A 14,614-nucleotide genomic window follows, 5' to 3' on the forward strand; every position below is an offset into this window, starting at 1 on the left:
ATTTGAATGGGCATGTCTCTAAACATTAGAAAAAAGCAAGGATTCTTTCAACAGTCTTTATCTGAACTGAAAACTGGAAAATCATGCAAATACAAAAGAAGATTAAATCACATGCTAATTTGCATGTTAGCAAAATCATAAGAATAAGTACAAAAACATTTCAAGATCTCATAATACTGGCAGCAGTGGGTTTAAAGCATATGCTAATTTTGCATGTTAGCATAATTATAAGAATAAGATAAAAAGGTTTAAAAGAACTCATACTAGTGGCATTTGAACCCACAAGTCTGTTAAAATTTAGGTAAGTCTCTAAACAATAGGAACAATCAATGATTCTTTCAACTGTCTTTTCCAAAACAGAAATGCACACACTCATGGAAATACAAAATACTCAGAATTAGATCAAAGGGTTCTCAAAACCTCATAATACTAGCAGCAGCGGGATTTGAACCCACGCCTCCGAAGAGACTGGAGCCTTAATCCAGCGCCTTAGACCGCTCGGCCATGCTACCTAATGCATCATTAAAAGAGCTTCCTTAGAGTAAGTTTAGTGTATCTGACTACATTTTAAACTTGTGCATTGTGGAAAATGGATAGGTCTCTAAACAAAAAGGAAAAAGCAATGATTCTATCTTTTGTCTTTTCCAAAAAAGCAAAGCACGCACTCATACAAAAATATGCTAATTTTTCTATTAGCAAAATCATAAATATAAGCTGAAAAAGTTTTCAAAACCTCAATATGTTGGCAGCAGTGGGATTTGAACCCACGCCTCCAAAGAGACTGAAGCCTAAATCCAGCGCCTTAGACCACTCGGCCATGCTACCTTAAACAGCATGGTTAATTAAGCTTCCTTAGAGAAAGTGAAGTACATTTGACAACATTTAAAATTAGTACATTTTGGAAAATGGGCATGTCTCTAAACATTAGGCAAAAACAAAGATTCTATCAACGGTCTTTATCTTAACTGAAAACTGCTAAATCATACAAATACAAAAGAAGATTATATCACATGCTAATTTGCATGCTAGCAAAATCATAAGAATAAGTACAAAAACATTTCAAGATCTCATTATACTGGCAGCAGTGAGATTAAAGCATATGCTAATTTTGCATGTTAGCATAATTATAAGAATGAGATAAAAAGGTTTAAAAGAACTCATACTAGTGGCAGCAGTGGGATTTGAACTCACAAGTCTGTTGGAATATGGGTAAGTCTCTTAACAATAGGAAAAATCAAAGATTCTTTCACCTGTCTCTTCCTAAACAGAAATTAACACACTCATGAAAATACAAAATCATAAGAATTAGATCAAAGGGTTCTCAAAACCTCATAATAATGGCAGCAGTGGGATTTGAATGGGCATGTCTCTAAACATTAGAAAAAAGCAAGGATTCTTTCAACAGTCTTTATCTGAACTGAAAACTGGAAAATCATGCAAATACAAAAGAAGATTAAATCACATGCTAATTTGCATGTTAGCAAAATCATAAGAATAAGTACAAAAACATTTCAAGATCTCATAATACTGGCAGCAGTGGGTTTAAAGCATATGCTAATTTTGCATGTTAGCATAATTATAAGAATAAGATAAAAAGGTTTAAAAGAACTCATACTAGTGGCATTTGAACCCACAAGTCTGTTAAAATTTAGGTAAGTCTCTAAACTAAAGTCTAAAACTGTCTTTTCCAAAACAGAAATGCACACACTCATGGAAATACAAAATCCTCAGAATTAGATCAAAGGGTTCTCAAAACCTCATAATACTGGCAGCAGTGGGATTTGAACCCACGCCTCCAAAGAGACTGGAGCCTTAATCCAGCGCCTTAGACCGCTCGGCCATGCTACCTAATGCATCATTAAAAGAGCTTCCTGAGAGTAAGTTTAGTGTATCTGACTACATTTTAAACTTGTGAATTGTGGAAAATGGATAGGTCTCTAAACAAAAAGGAAAAAGCAATGATTCTATCTTTTGTCTTTTCCAAAAAAGCAAAGCACGCACTCATACAAAAATATGCTAATTTTTCTATTAGCAAAATCATAAATATAAGCTGAAAAGGTTTTCAAAACCTCAATATGTTAGCAGCAGTGGGATTTGAACCCACGCCTCCAAAGAGACTGGAGCCTAAATCCAGCGCCTTAGACCACTCGGCCATGCTACCTTAAACAGCATGGTTAATTAAGCTTCCTTAGAGAAAGTGAAGTACATTTGACAACATTTAAAATTAGTACATTTTGGAAAATGGGCATGTCTCTAAACATTAGGCAAAAACAAAGATTCTATCAACGGTCTTTATCTTAACTGAAAACTGCTAAATCATACAAATACAAAAGAAGATTATATCACATGCTAATTTGCATGCTAGCAAAATCATAAGAATAAGTACAAAAACATTTCAAGATCTCATAATACTGGCAGCAGTGAGATTAAAGCATATGCTAATTTTGCATGTTAGCATAATTATAAGAATGAGATAAAAAGGTTTAAAAGAACTCATACTAGTGGCAGCAGTGGGATTTGAACTCACAAGTCTGTTGGAATATGGGTAAGTCTCTTAACAATAGGAAAAATCAATGATTCTTTCAACTGTCTTTTCCTAAACAGAAATTAACACACTCATGAAAATACAAAATCATAAGAATTAGATCAAAGGGTTCTCAAAACCTCATAATAATGGCAGCAGTGGGATTTGAATGGGCATGTCTCTAAACATTAGAAAAAAGCAAGGATTCTTTCAACAGTCTTTATCTGAACTGAAAACTGGAAAATCATGCAAATACAAAAGAAGATTAAATCACATGCTAATTTGCATGTTAGCAAAATCATAAGAATAAGTACAAAAACATTTCAAGATCTCATAATACTGGCAGCAGTGGGTTTAAAGCATATGCTAATTTTGCATGTTAGCATAATTATAAGAATAAGATAAAAAGGTTTAAAAGAACTCATACTAGTGGCATTTGAACCCACAAGTCTGTTAAAATTTAGGTAAGTCTCTAAACAATAGGAACAATCAATGATTCTTTCAACTGTCTTTTCCAAAACAGAAATGCACACACTCATGGAAATACAAAATACTCAGAATTAGATCAAAGGGTTCTCAAAACCTCATAATACTAGCAGCAGCAGGATTTGAACCCACGCCTCCGAAGAGACTGGAGCCTTAATCCAGCGCCTTAGACCGCTCGGCCATGCTACCTAATGCATCATTAAAAGAGCTTCCTTAGAGTAAGTTTAGTGTATCTGACTACATTTTAAACTTGTGCATTGTGGAAAATGGATAGGTCTCTAAACAAAAAGGAAAAAGCAATGATTCTATCTTTTGTCTTTTCCAAAAAAGCAAAGCACGCACTCATACAAAAATATGCTAATTTCTCTATTAGCAAAATCATAAATATAAGCTGAAAAAGTTTTCAAAACCTCAATATGTTGGCAGCAGTGGGATTTGAACCCACGCCTCCAAAGAGACTGAAGCCTAAATCCAGCGCCTTAGACCACTCGGCCATGCTACCTTAAACAGCATGGTTAATTAAGCTTCCTTAGAGAAAGTGAAGTACATTTGACAACATTTAAAATTAGTACATTTTGGAAAATGGGCATGTCTCTAAACATTAGGCAAAAACAAAGATTCTATCAACGGTCTTTATCTTAACTGAAAACTGCTAAATCATACAAATACAAAAGAAGATTATATCACATGCTAATTTGCATGCTAGCAAAATCATAAGAATAAGTACAAAAACATTTCAAGATCTCATTATACTGGCAGCAGTGAGATTAAAGCATATGCTAATTTTGCATGTTAGCATAATTATAAGAATGAGATAAAAAGGTTTAAAAGAACTCATACTAGTGGCAGCAGTGGGATTTGAACTCACAAGTCTGTTGGAATATGGGTAAGTCTCTTAACAATAGGAAAAATCAAAGATTCTTTCACCTGTCTCTTCCTAAACAGAAATTAACACACTCATGAAAATACAAAATCATAAGAATTAGATCAAAGGGTTCTCAAAACCTCATAATAATGGCAGCAGTGGGATTTGAATGGGCATGTCTCTAAACATTAGAAAAAAGCAAGGATTCTTTCAACAGTCTTTATCTGAACTGAAAACTGGAAAATCATGCCAATACAAAAGAAGATTAAATCACATGCTAATTTGCATGTTAGCAAAATCATAAGAATAAGTACAAAAACATTTCAAGATCTCATAATACTGGCAGCAGTGGGTTTAAAGCATATGCTAATTTTGCATGTTAGCATAATTATAAGAATAAGATAAAAAGGTTTAAAAGAACTCATACTAGTGGCATTTGAACCCACAAGTCTGTTAAAATGTAGGTAAGTCTCTAAACTAAAGTCTAAAACTGTCTTTTCCAAAACAGAAATGCACACACTCATGGAAATACAAAATCCTCAGAATTAGATCAAAGGGTTCTCAAAACCTCATAATACTGGCAGCAGTGGGATTTGAACCCACGCCTCCAAAGAGACTGGAGCCTTAATCCAGCGCCTTAGACCGCTCGGCCATGCTACCTAATGCATCATTAAAAGAGGTTCCTGAGAGTAAGTTTAGTGTATCTGACTACATTTTAAACTTGTGCATTGTGGAAAATGGATAGGTCTCTAAACAAAAAGGAAAAAGCAATGATTCTATCTTTTGTCTTTTCCAAAAAAGCAAAGCACGCACTCATACAAAAATATGCTAATTTTTCTATTAGCAAAATCATAAATATAAGCTGAAAAGGTTTTCAAAACCTCAATATGTTGGCAGCAGTGGGATTTGAACCCACGCCTCCAAAGAGACTGGAGCCTAAATCCAGCGCCTTAGACCACTCGGCCATGCTACCTTAAACAGCATGGTTAATTAAGCTTCCTTAGAGAAAGTGAAGTACATTTGACAACATTTAAAATTAGTACATTTTGGAAAATGGGCATGTCTCTAAACATTAGGCAAAAACAAAGATTCTATCAACGGTCTTTATCTTAACTGAAAACTGCTAAATCATACAAATACAAAAGAAGATTATATCACATGCTAATTTGCATGCTAGCAAAATCATAAGAATAAGTACAAAAACATTTCAAGATCTCATAATACTGGCAGCAGTGAGATTAAAGCATATGATAATTTTGCATGTTAGCATAATTATAAGAATGAGATAAAAAGGTTTAAAAGAACTCATACTAGTGGCAGCAGTGGGATTTGAACTCACAAGTCTGTTGGAATATGGGTAAGTCTCTTAACAATAGGAAAAATCAATGATTCTTTCAACTGTCTTTTCCTAAACAGAAATTAACACACTCATGAAAATACAAAATCATAAGAATTAGATCAAAGGGTTCTCAAAACCTCATAATAATGGCAGCAGTGGGATTTGAATGGGCATGTCTCTAAACATTAGAAAAAAGCAAGGATTCTTTCAACAGTCTTTATCTGAACTGAAAACTGGAAAATCATGCAAATACAAAAGAAGATTAAATCACATGCTAATTTGCATGTTAGCAAAATCATAAGAATAAGTACAAAAACATTTCAAGATCTCATAATACTGGCAGCAGTGGGTTTAAAGCATATGCTAATTTTGCATGTTAGCATAATTATAAGAATAAGATAAAAAGGTTTAAAAGAACTCATACTAGTGGCATTTGAACCCACAAGTCTGTTAAAATTTAGGTAAGTCTCTAAACAATAGGAACAATCAATGATTCTTTCAACTGTCTTTTCCAAAACAGAAATGCACACACTCATGGAAATACAAAATACTCAGAATTAGATCAAAGGGTTCTCAAAACCTCATAATACTAGCAGCAGCAGGATTTGAACCCACGCCTCCGAAGAGACTGGAGCCTTAATCCAGCGCCTTAGACCGCTCGGCCATGCTACCTAATGCATCATTAAAAGAGCTTCCTTCGAGTAAGTTTAGTGTATCTGACTACATTTTAAACTTGTGCATTGTGGAAAATGGATAGGTCTCTAAACAAAAAGGAAAAAGCAATGATTCTATCTTTTGTCTTTTCCAAAAAAGCAAAGCACGCACTCATACAAAAATATGCTAATTTTTCTATTAGCAAAATCATAAATATAAGCTGAAAAAGTTTTCAAAACCTCAATATGTTGGCAGCAGTGGGATTTGAACCCACGCCTCCAAAGAGACTGAAGCCTAAATCCAGCGCCTTAGACCACTCGGCCATGCTACCTTAAACAGCATGGTTAATTAAGCTTCCTTAGAGAAAGTGAAGTACATTTGACAACATTTAAAATTAGTACATTTTGGAAAATGGGCATGTCTCTAAACATTAGGCAAAAACAAAGATTCTATCAACGGTCTTTATCTTAACTGAAAACTGCTAAATCATACAAATACAAAAGAAGATTATATCACATGCTAATTTGCATGCTAGCAAAATCATAAGAATAAGTACAAAAACATTTCAAGATCTCATTATACTGGCAGCAGTGAGATTAAAGCATATGCTAATTTTGCATGTTAGCATAATTATAAGAATGAGATAAAAAGGTTTAAAAGAACTCATACTAGTGGCAGCAGTGGGATTTGAACTCACAAGTCTGTTGGAATATGGGTAAGTCTCTTAACAATAGGAAAAATCAATGATTCTTTCAACTGTCTTTTCCTAAACAGAAATTAACACACTCATGAAAATACAAAATCATAAGAATTAGATCAAAGGGTTCTCAAAACCTCATAATAATGGCAGCAGTGGGATTTGAATGGGCATGTCTCTAAACATTAGAAAAAAGCAAGGATTCTTTCAACAGTCTTTATCTGAACTGAAAACTGGAAAATCATGCAAATACAAAAGAAGATTAAATCACATGCTAATTTGCATGTTAGCAAAATCATAAGAATAAGTACAAAAACATTTCAAGATCTCATAATACTGGCAGCAGTGGGTTTAAAGCATATGCTAATTTTGCATGTTAGCATAATTATAAGAATAAGATAAAAAGGTTTAAAAGAACTCATACTAGTGGCATTTGAACCCACAAGTCTGTTAAAATTTAGGTAAGTCTCTAAACAATAGGAACAATCAATGATTCTTTCAACTGTCTTTTCCAAAACAGAAATGCACACACTCATGGAAATACAAAATACTCAGAATTAGATCAAAGGGTTCTCAAAACCTCATAATACTAGCAGCAGCGGGATTTGAACCCACGCCTCCGAAGAGACTGGAGCCTTAATCCAGCGCCTTAGACCGCTCGGCCATGCTACCTAATGCATCATTAAAAGAGCTTCCTTAGAGTAAGTTTAGTGTATCTGACTACATTTTAAACTTGTGCATTGTGGAAAATGGATAGGTCTCTAAACAAAAAGGAAAAAGCAATGATTCTATCTTTTGTCTTTTCCAAAAAAGCAAAGCACGCACTCATACAAAAATATGCTAATTTCTCTATTAGCAAAATCATAAATATAAGCTGAAAAAGTTTTCAAAACCTCAATATGTTGGCAGCAGTGGGATTTGAACCCACGCCTCCAAAGAGACTGAAGCCTAAATCCAGCGCCTTAGACCACTCGGCCATGCTACCTTAAACAGCATGGTTAATTAAGCTTCCTTAGAGAAAGTGAAGTACATTTGACAACATTTAAAATTAGTACATTTTGGAAAATGGGCATGTCTCTAAACATTAGGCAAAAACAAAGATTCTATCAACGGTCTTTATCTTAACTGAAAACTGCTAAATCATACAAATACAAAAGAAGATTATATCACATGCTAATTTGCATGCTAGCAAAATCATAAGAATAAGTACAAAAACATTTCAAGATCTCATTATACTGGCAGCAGTGAGATTAAAGCATATGCTAATTTTGCATGTTAGCATAATTATAAGAATGAGATAAAAAGGTTTAAAAGAACTCATACTAGTGGCAGCAGTGGGATTTGAACTCACAAGTCTGTTGGAATATGGGTAAGTCTCTTAACAATAGGAAAAATCAAAGATTCTTTCACCTGTCTCTTCCTAAACAGAAATTAACACACTCATGAAAATACAAAATCATAAGAATTAGATCAAAGGGTTCTCAAAACCTCATAATAATGGCAGCAGTGGGATTTGAATGGGCATGTCTCTAAACATTAGAAAAAAGCAAGGATTCTTTCAACAGTCTTTATCTGAACTGAAAACTGGAAAATCATGCCAATACAAAAGAAGATTAAATCACATGCTAATTTGCATGTTAGCAAAATCATAAGAATAAGTACAAAAACATTTCAAGATCTCATAATACTGGCAGCAGTGGGTTTAAAGCATATGCTAATTTTGCATGTTAGCATAATTATAAGAATAAGATAAAAAGGTTTAAAAGAACTCATACTAGTGGCATTTGAACCCACAAGTCTGTTAAAATTTAGGTAAGTCTCTAAACAATAGGAACAATCAATGATTCTTTCAACTGTCTTTTCCAAAACAGAAATGCACACACTCATGGAAATACAAAATACTCAGAATTAGATCAAAGGGTTCTCAAAACCTCATAATACTAGCAGCAGCGGGATTTGAACCCACGCCTCCGAAGAGACTGGAGCCTTAATCCAGCGCCTTAGACCGCTCGGCCATGCTACCTAATGCATCATTAAAAGAGCTTCCTTAGAGTAAGTTTAGTGTATCTGACTACATTTTAAACTTGTGCATTGTGGAAAATGGATAGGTCTCTAAACAAAAAGGAAAAAGCAATGATTCTATCTTTTGTCTTTTCCAAAAAAGCAAAGCACGCACTCATACAAAAATATGCTAATTTTTCTATTAGCAAAATCATAAATATAAGCTGAAAAAGTTTTCAAAACCTCAATATGTGGGCAGCAGTGGGATTTGAACCCACGCCTCCAAAGAGACTGAAGCCTAAATCCAGCGCCTTAGACCACTCGGCCATGCTACCTTAAACAGCATGGTTAATTAAGCTTCCTTAGAGAAAGTGAAGTACATTTGACAACATTTAAAATTAGTACATTTTGGAAAATGGGCATGTCTCTAAACATTAGGCAAAAACAAAGATTCTATCAACGGTCTTTATCTTAACTGAAAACTGCTAAATCATACAAATACAAAAGAAGATTATATCACATGCTAATTTGCATGCTAGCAAAATCATAAGAATAAGTACAAAAACATTTCAAGATCTCATTATACTGGCAGCAGTGAGATTAAAGCATATGCTAATTTTGCATGTTAGCATAATTATAAGAATGAGATAAAAAGGTTTAAAAGAACTCATACTAGTGGCAGCAGTGGGATTTGAACTCACAAGTCTGTTGGAATATGGGTAAGTCTCTTAACAATAGGAAAAATCAAAGATTCTTTCACCTGTCTCTTCCTAAACAGAAATTAACACACTCATGAAAATACAAAATCATAAGAATTAGATCAAAGGGTTCTCAAAACCTCATAATAATGGCAGCAGTGGGATTTGAATGGGCATGTCTCTAAACATTAGAAAAAAGCAAGGATTCTTTCAACAGTCTTTATCTGAACTGAAAACTGGAAAATCATGCAAATACAAAAGAAGATTAAATCACATGCTAATTTGCATGTTAGCAAAATCATAAGAATAAGTACAAAAACATTTCAAGATCTCATAATACTGGCAGCAGTGGGTTTAAAGCATATGCTAATTTTGCATGTTAGCATAATTATAAGAATAAGATAAAAAGGTTTAAAAGAACTCATACTAGTGGCATTTGAACCCACAAGTCTGTTAAAATTTAGGTAAGTCTCTAAACTAAAGTCTAAAACTGTCTTTTCCAAAACAGAAATGCACACACTCATGGAAATACAAAATCCTCAGAATTAGATCAAAGGGTTCTCAAAACCTCATAATACTGGCAGCAGTGGGATTTGAACCCACGCCTCCAAAGAGACTGGAGCCTTAATCCAGCGCCTTAGACCGCTCGGCCATGCTACCTAATGCATCATTAAAAGAGCTTCCTGAGAGTAAGTTTAGTGTATCTGACTACATTTTAAACTTGTGAATTGTGGAAAATGGATAGGTCTCTAAACAAAAAGGAAAAAGCAATGATTCTATCTTTTGTCTTTTCCAAAAAAGCAAAGCACGCACTCATACAAAAATATGCTAATTTTTCTATTAGCAAAATCATAAATATAAGCTGAAAAGGTTTTCAAAACCTCAATATGTTGGCAGCAGTGGGATTTGAACCCACGCCTCCAAAGAGACTGAAGCCTAAATCCAGCGCCTTAGACCACTCGGCCATGCTACCTTAAACAGCATGGTTAATTAAGCTTCCTTAGAGAAAGTGAAGTACATTTGACAACATTTAAAATTAGTACATTTTGGAAAATGGGCATGTCTCTAAACATTAGGCAAAAACAAAGATTCTATCAACGGTCTTTATCTTAACTGAAAACTGCTAAATCATACAAATACAAAAGAAGATTATATCACATGCTAATTTGCATGCTAGCAAAATCATAAGAATAAGTACAAAAACATTTCAAGATCTCATTATACTGGCAGCAGTGAGATTAAAGCATAAGCTAATTTTGCATGTTAGCATAATTATAAGAATGAGATAAAAAGGTTTAAAAGAACTCATACTAGTGGCAGCAGTGGGATTTGAACTCACAAGTCTGTTGGAATATGGGTAAGTCTCTTAACAATAGGAAAAATCAATGATTCTTTCAACTGTCTTTTCCAAAACAGAAATGCACACACTCATGGAAATACAAAATACTCAGAATTAGATCAAAGGGTTCTCAAAACCTCATAATACTGGCAGCAGTGGGATTTGAACCCACGCCTCCTAAGAGACTGGAGCCTTAATCCAGCGCCTTTGACCGCTCGGCCATGCTACCTAATGCATCATTAAAAGAGCTTCCTTAGAGTAAGTTTAGTGTATCTGACTACATTTTAAACTTGTGCATTGTGGAAAATGGATAGGTCTCTAAACAAAAAGGAAAAAGCAATGATTCTATCTTTTGTCTTTTCCAAAAAAGCAAAGCACGCACTCATAAAAAAATATGCTAATTTTTCTGTTAGCAAAATCATAAATATAAGCTGAAAAGGTTTTCAAAACCTCAATATGTTGGCAGCAGTGGGATTTGAACCCACGCCTCCAAAGAGACTGGAGCCTAAATCCAGCGCCTAAGACCACTTGGCCATGCTACCTTAAACAGCATGGTTAATTAAGCTTCCTTAGAGAAAGTGAAGTACATTTGACAACATTTAAAATTAGTATATTTTGGAAAATAGGCATGTCTCTAAACATTAGAAAAAAGCAAGGATTCTTTCAACAGTCTTTATCTGAACTGAAAACTGCAAAATCATGCAAATACAAAAGAAGATTAAATCACATGCTAATTTGCATGCTAGCAAAATCATAAGAATAAGTACAAAAACATTTCAAGATCTCATTATACTGGCAGCAGTGAGATTAAAGCATATGCTAATTTTGCATGTTAGCATAATTATAAGAATGAGATAAAAAGGTTTAAAAGAACTCATACTAGTGGCAGCAGTGGGATTTGAACTCACAAGTCTGTTGGAATATGGGTAAGTCTCTTAACAATAGGAAAAATCAAAGATTCTTTCACCTGTCTCTTCCTAAACAGAAATTAACACACTCATGAAAATACAAAATCATAAGAATTAGATCAAAGGGTTCTCAAAACCTCATAATAATGGCAGCAGTGGGATTTGAATGGGCATGTCTCTAAACATTAGAAAAAAGCAAGGATTCTTTCAACAGTCTTTATCTGAACTGAAAACTGGAAAATCATGCAAATACAAAAGAAGATTAAATCACATGCTAATTTGCATGTTAGCAAAATCATAAGAATAAGTACAAAAACATTTCAAGATCTCATAATACTGGCAGCAGTGGGTTTAAAGCATATGCTAATTTTGCATGTTAGCATAATTATAAGAATAAGATAAAAAGGTTTAAAAGAACTCATACTAGTGGCATTTGAACCCACAAGTCTGTTAAAATTTAGGTAAGTCTCTAAACTAAAGTCTAAAACTGTCTTTTCCAAAACAGAAATGCACACACTCATGGAAATACAAAATCCTCAGAATTAGATCAAAGGGTTCTCAAAACCTCATAATACTGGCAGCAGTGGGATTTGAACCCACGCCTCCAAAGAGACTGGAGCCTTAATCCAGCGCCTTAGACCGCTCGGCCATGCTACCTAATGCATCATTAAAAGAGCTTCCTGAGAGTAAGTTTAGTGTATCTGACTACATTTTAAACTTGTGAATTGTGGAAAATGGATAGGTCTCTAAACAAAAAGGAAAAAGCAATGATTCTATCTTTTGTCTTTTCCAAAAAAGCAAAGCACGCACTCATACAAAAATATGCTAATTTTTCTATTAGCAAAATCATAAATATAAGCTGAAAAGGTTTTCAAAACCTCAATATGTTGGCAGCAGTGGGATTTGAACCCACGCCTCCAAAGAGACTGAAGCCTAAATCCAGCGCCTTAGACCACTCGGCCATGCTACCTTAAACAGCATGGTTAATTAAGCTTCCTTAGAGAAAGTGAAGTACATTTGACAACATTTAAAATTAGTACATTTTGGAAAATGGGCATGTCTCTAAACATTAGGCAAAAACAAAGATTCTATCAACGGTCTTTATCTTAACTGAAAACTGCTAAATCATACAAATACAAAAGAAGATTATATCACATGCTAATTTGCATGCTAGCAAAATCATAAGAATAAGTACAAAAACATTTCAAGATCTCATTATACTGGCAGCAGTGAGATTAAAGCATAAGCTAATTTTGCATGTTAGCATAATTATAAGAATGAGATAAAAAGGTTTAAAAGAACTCATACTAGTGGCAGCAGTGGGATTTGAACTCACAAGTCTGTTGGAATATGGGTAAGTCTCTTAACAATAGGAAAAATCAATGATTCTTTCAACTGTCTTTTCCAAAACAGAAATGCACACACTCATGGAAATACAAAATACTCAGAATTAGATCAAAGGGTTCTCAAAACCTCATAATACTGGCAGCAGTGGGATTTGAACCCACGCCTCCTAAGAGACTGGAGCCTTAATCCAGCGCCTTTGACCGCTCGGCCATGCTACCTAATGCATCATTAAAAGAGCTTCCTTAGAGTAAGTTTAGTGTATCTGACTACATTTTAAACTTGTGCATTGTGGAAAATGGATAGGTCTCTAAACAAAAAGGAAAAAGCAATGATTCTATCTTTTGTCTTTTCCAAAAAAGCAAAGCACGCACTCATAAAAAAATATGCTAATTTTTCTGTTAGCAAAATCATAAATATAAGCTGAAAAGGTTTTCAAAACCTCAATATGTTGGCAGCAGTGGGATTTGAACCCACGCCTCCAAAGAGACTGGAGCCTAAATCCAGCGCCTAAGACCACTTGGCCATGCTACCTTAAACAGCATGGTTAATTAAGCTTCCTTAGAGAAAGTGAAGTACATTTGACAACATTTAAAATTAGTATATTTTGGAAAATAGGCATGTCTCTAAACATTAGAAAAAAGCAAGGATTCTTTCAACAGTCTTTATCTGAACTGAAAACTGCAAAATCATGCAAATACAAAAGAAGATTAAATCACATGCTAATTTGCATGCTAGCAAAATCATAAGAATAAGTACAAAAACATTTCAAGATCTCATTATACTGGCAGCAGTGAGATTAAAGCATATGCTAATTTTGCATGTTAGCATAATTATAAGAATGAGATAAAAAGGTTTAAAAGAACTCATACTAGTGGCAGCAGTGGGATTTGAACTCACAAGTCTGTTGGAATATGGGTAAGTCTCTTAACAATAGGAAAAATCAAAGATTCTTTCTCCTGTCTCTTCCTAAACAGAAATTAACACACTCATGAAAATACAAAATCATAAGAATTAGATCAAAGGGTTCTCAAAACCTCATAATAATGGCAGCAGTGGGATTTGAATGGGCATGTCTCTAAACATTAGAAAAAAGCAAGGATTCTTTCAACAGTCTTTATCTGAACTGAAAACTGGAAAATCATGCAAATACAAAAGAAGATTAAATCACATGCTAATTTGCATGTTAGCAAAATCATAAGAATAAGTACAAAAACATTTCAAGATCTCATAATACTGGCAGCAGTGGGTTTAAAGCATATGCTAATTTTGCATGTTAGCATAATTATAAGAATAAGATAAAAAGGTTTAAAAGAACTCATACTAGTGGCATTTGAACCCACAAGTCTGTTAAAATTTAGGTAAGTCTCTAAACTAAAGTCTAAAACTGTCTTTTCCAAAACAGAAATGCACACACTCATGGAAATACAAAATCCTCAGAATTAGATCAAAGGGTTCTCAAAACCTCATAATACTGGCAGCAGTGGGATTTGAACCCACGCCTCCAAAGAGACTGGAGCCTTAATCCAGCGCCTTAGACCGCTCGGCCATGCTACCTAATGCATCATTAAAAGAGCTTCCTGAGAGTAAGTTTAGTGTATCTGACTACATTTTAAACTTGTGCATTGTGGAAAATGGATAGGTCTCTAAACAAAAAGGAAAAAGCAATGATTCTATCTTTTGTCTTTTCCAAAAAAGCAAAGCACGCACTCATACAAAAATATGCTAATTTTTCTATTAGCAAAATCATAAATATAAG

At 34.2% G+C, this 14,614-nt stretch overlaps 8 non-coding genes across 8 annotated transcripts; all 8 read right to left on the reverse strand.

The window, feature by feature from the left end:
* Window positions 1–1,766: 1,766 nt before the first annotated feature.
* On the reverse strand, window positions 1,767–1,848 carry TRNAL-AAG (transfer RNA leucine (anticodon AAG)). The gene has a single exon. It is a non-coding gene; the product is annotated as a tRNA-Leu (tRNA).
* A 2,605-nt stretch (window positions 1,849–4,453) lies between these two features.
* On the reverse strand, window positions 4,454–4,535 carry TRNAL-AAG (transfer RNA leucine (anticodon AAG)). The gene has a single exon. It is a non-coding gene; the product is annotated as a tRNA-Leu (tRNA).
* A 231-nt stretch (window positions 4,536–4,766) lies between these two features.
* Window positions 4,767–4,848, reverse strand: TRNAL-UAG (transfer RNA leucine (anticodon UAG)). The gene has a single exon. It is a non-coding gene; the product is annotated as a tRNA-Leu (tRNA).
* A 4,994-nt stretch (window positions 4,849–9,842) lies between these two features.
* Window positions 9,843–9,924, reverse strand: TRNAL-AAG (transfer RNA leucine (anticodon AAG)). Its single transcript has one exon. It is a non-coding gene; the product is annotated as a tRNA-Leu (tRNA).
* An 826-nt stretch (window positions 9,925–10,750) lies between these two features.
* TRNAL-AAG (transfer RNA leucine (anticodon AAG)) lies at window positions 10,751–10,832 on the reverse strand. Its single transcript has one exon. It is a non-coding gene; the product is annotated as a tRNA-Leu (tRNA).
* Window positions 10,833–12,086: 1,254 nt separating this feature from the next.
* TRNAL-AAG (transfer RNA leucine (anticodon AAG)) lies at window positions 12,087–12,168 on the reverse strand. The gene has a single exon. It is a non-coding gene; the product is annotated as a tRNA-Leu (tRNA).
* An 826-nt stretch (window positions 12,169–12,994) lies between these two features.
* TRNAL-AAG (transfer RNA leucine (anticodon AAG)) lies at window positions 12,995–13,076 on the reverse strand. The gene has a single exon. It is a non-coding gene; the product is annotated as a tRNA-Leu (tRNA).
* Window positions 13,077–14,330: 1,254 nt separating this feature from the next.
* On the reverse strand, window positions 14,331–14,412 carry TRNAL-AAG (transfer RNA leucine (anticodon AAG)). The gene has a single exon. It is a non-coding gene; the product is annotated as a tRNA-Leu (tRNA).
* Window positions 14,413–14,614: the final 202 nt, after the last annotated feature.

This window comes from Ranitomeya variabilis, chromosome 5 (assembly GCF_051348905.1).
Source record: "Ranitomeya variabilis isolate aRanVar5 chromosome 5, aRanVar5.hap1, whole genome shotgun sequence".
NCBI classification, from domain to species: domain Eukaryota; kingdom Metazoa; phylum Chordata; class Amphibia; order Anura; family Dendrobatidae; genus Ranitomeya; species Ranitomeya variabilis.